This window comes from Sorex fumeus, unplaced genomic scaffold (assembly GCF_029834395.1).
Source record: "Sorex fumeus unplaced genomic scaffold, SorFum_2.1 ptg000043l, whole genome shotgun sequence".
In the NCBI taxonomy this organism is placed as follows: domain Eukaryota; kingdom Metazoa; phylum Chordata; class Mammalia; order Eulipotyphla; family Soricidae; genus Sorex; species Sorex fumeus.
In genome coordinates, this window is record NW_026606100.1 from 5,219,596 (window position 1) to 5,223,674 (window position 4,079).

Here is a 4,079-nt window from a genome sequence, read left to right on the forward strand (position 1 = left end):
ATAACTTTATAAAAAAAAATTTAAATATGTGAAAAAAATGTGAGCGGAGACAAAGAGGGGAAATGTGTTTTCACGGGAGAACACAGGCTTCTCCAGAGTGAAAATAAGCAAGCAAAGAAACAGAGATAAGCAAGCAAAATATGTGTTCACAGGAGAACATGGGCTTGAAGAGCAAGACTAAACTCTAACTTTTAACCTTCAATATTTATTTATTTATTTATTTTGCTTTTTGGGTCACACCCGGCGATGCACAGGGATTACTCCTGGCTCTGCACTCAGGAGTTACTCCTGGCAGTGCTCAGGGGACCATATGGGATGCTGGGAATTGAACCCGGGTCAGCCGCGTGCAAGGCAAATGCCCTATCCACCGTGCTATCTCTCCAGCCCCAACCTTCCATGTTTTTTTTTTTTTTTTAACTAGAGATGTAGCTAGAGATGTATTTCTGGTTTCTTTTTTTTTTTTATAATTTTATTTATTGAATCACCATGAGAGCAGTTACAAAGCTTTCAGGTCTAACTCTTGGTCATACAATGAAACACCCATACCTTCACCAGTGCCCATTCTCCACCACCAAAAACCCCAGTATACCCCCATCCCACACCCTCCCCCTACCTGTGGGGCAGATGATTTCCACATTACTCTCTCTCTACTTTTATCACATTCAATATTTTGACACCAAACCCACTATTATTATTTGAGATTTTACCCCAACACTCAGATCTACTGAAAAGGCAACAGTAGACAATTTGTGTTCTGTTTCTGGTTATGAATAACATGATGTCGCGTGGCTGCAGTAGGGCTACGTGATTTTGAAATTCCGAATTTTTTTTTAAAACACCATGAGGTACAGTTGTAGATTTACAATTTTTTGTGCTTGGGTTTAGATTATACAATAATCAAATACCCATCCCTCCACCAGTGCCCATTTCCCACCCCCATCCCTCCCATCCCACCCTGCCTCTGTGGCAGGGCGATCCCTTGTGTTCTCTCTCTCCTTTTGGGTGTTGTGGTCTGCAAAAGAGGCTTTGAGTGGCAAACATGTTCAGTCCATAGTCTACTTTCGACATGCATCTTCCCTCCTGGGAGGATCCTCCAAACATCCTTTATTTGGTGCTCCCTTCTCTATCTGAGCTGCCCTTCCTTCCATTTTTTATACACTAAACTTTTATACAATTCTCAAAAAACCACCACTTTCTGAGTAATACCGCTATGGTGGGATACACATTCGGATAACATTCGGAATCAGTGTGGGTTTGAGAGATAGGACAGAGGGTAGGAGAAACCCCCAGTACCCACTGGTCCCTTGAGCCTCTCCAAGAGTGACTGCAGACCTGGGCACCACTGGGTGAGCACCCACCCCAAAACGAAGCAAACAAAAAAAATATTGTACTAGAAAGAAATTTGGAAAACTCACAAGTATGTGAAAAATGTAACCAATAACAAAAATGTACCTAATAACCAGTGAGTCCAGGAAGAAATCAAAGAAAATCAAGAAATGGTTTGAGATGAGTGGAAACAAAATAAAACAAAAATCCATACCAAAAGAGTGAAAACAAAACAAAACAAAAACCCATACCTAACCATATGCAATGCAACTGAAACAGAACTCAGAGAAAAATTTGAAAGTGTCACCACCTACACACCCTGGCTGATGGAGCTTCAAGTAGAATTTCCCAGTTTTATAATGGTGTGGAAACTGTATATGCATATTCGGTAGAAATTATAATTCAGAGTTTTATATTTTTTAATTTTTTAAATTTAAATTTTATTTTTATAATGTTGTTTACAATAATTTATTACATTCACGATTTCAACACTATTTCAACAGAGTTTTATATTTGACCTTTATCCAGGTTGGTGGTATATGGAATGCTATTTGCTCTCAATATTGGGTAGTGACAGCAAGACACACAGGTACACACCCCGCCAGGTGATCACAGAAGCAACCAGTGTCTTCTCCAAGTTTCCCTTGACCTTCATCAGAGGAGATAATCCGTGACTCTGTCACTGGAATAGCCCCAGTCAGCCTGCAATTAATTTTAGCCTCAAACATTCTTCAGATTTGGTGTGTTTTCAGCTAGGATGTTCATGTGAGAACTATTACAACGTTCGTTTTTGGACATTCAGTGCAGTGTTCAATAAAGTAGGATAGTCAACACTGTATTGTATTGTATTGTATTGCATTGCTTTGCGTTATGTTGCTGCTTTGCGTTATGTTGCTGGAGACGTAGTACAGGAAGTAAGACACTTGCCTTATATGTAACTTATATGTTGCATTGCGTTGTGTTGTGTTGTGTTGTATTGTAAAATAGGCCTGGTGTGAGTTTGATTTCTTCCTGGACTCACTCAACTGATTTTGTTCAGATGTAGGCTAGGGTGAGTACTTCAACCACAGTTAAGGCAGACAAGGTTAAGCATTAATGCTTGCGAGGTTAGATATAGTCAATAACTTTTCATAAGGGTCACACTTGACAGTGATAATAGGCCACATCTGTTGGTGATGAGAAACCCAAAACCACACCTGCAGTGCTTGGGGGCAGTGCTAATGTGGCACCAGGGATCAAACCAAAGCTTTTGACATGCCTGGCAGGTGCCTACTATTTGAGTCATCTTTCCAGACCTAGAAACTCACTTTTTAAATTTACGAAATGTTCAATTTATGCTGGAGACGTAGTACAGGAAGTAAGACATTTGCCTTATATGTAGCTGTATCAACTTCCACCCCTTGTTTGAATCCCTGGCACCATATATGGTTCCCTGAACACATCCAGATAACACCCCTAAACACAAAACTAGGAATAACAGTCCTAATCACACGGGTGTGGCCCCACAAGAAAAGTTCAGTGTACAATGAGGGGGTTATCAAAACATAATAGCATCATGATCATGAGACAAGAATTTTTGTATTAGGAAAGAAGAAACATTTCAAATCAATAACCTGAATTTCCGCTTAGAGAAACTTAAACTAGAAAAGGAAGAGTGGAGTAAAGCTACTGTAAGTAGAAGTGAGGAAATTACAAAGGCCAAAATAAAAATATACACAAAAAAAAACACAGACACACACACATGGTCTACGAAGCTGTTCGTAATACAGTTGTTTCGGACATTCAATGTTCCAACACCAATCTCACCACTAGTGTGACCTTCTCTCCATCATTGTCCCCAAGTCTGCCCCTTTGCCAGGCACAAAATAATGTATTTTATACTGCTTTTGTTGCAACAAAATGGTAAGTGGAATTATCAAAAAATAGTTCAGTAAAAAAAAGTTTGTAAAAATTGTTATCTCCCACAATGGAGTTGTTAAAGTCACTGTCTGGGATTTATTGAGCTGTTTGTTGCTACTGAACCGTCTGCGTTATTGTTTTTTGCTTATTGGCATCTATGATATTTTCCTGTGTAACTTGCTGCGCCCCTACTGGGCTGTCAGTGTTGTGGAATTTGGAGATGTCTGGCAGCGGCTCGCTCCAGGAGCTCCAGGATCTGTGTACCAGGCGATTGGTGGGCTTGGTGTCTTTTCTGAGATTAGTGGTGAAGCCAGGCCGTTGTTTGCATGGCGTCTCAGGGGATTGGGGGGGTGGGTGTGGCCTCAGGGGCTTCCAGAAATACAGGGGGCCATTAGGCTGCAGTCCACCCCTACTAGGAGGAGACTACAGTTTTCAGCGTGTACCTGGGAGTTTTGCTGGCTTGGCATCTCTTTAGAAGACAGTCGTGAAGCAGTGAAGTTGGGCTGTTTGTATGGCACCGGCTGTAGAGTGTGGGTGCAGCAGGGACTCAGCCCACCCCTCTCCAGAGGGCACCCCAGAGTTTTCAGCCCAAAGATCAGTGTGCTCATTTCTTTGAATTTAACATATATGTTTGTAATTTTTTTTTCCTTTTGGGTCACACCCGGCGATGCACAGGAGTTACTCCTGGTTCATGCACTCAGGAATAACTCTTTGCGGTGCTCGGGGGACCATATGGGATGCTGGGAATCGAACCCGGGTCTGCCGCGTGCAAGGCAAACACCCTAGTCACTGTGCTATCACTCCAGCCCTATGTTTGTAATTTCTTACACAAGGGCTTAAATGGCTCCAGGACG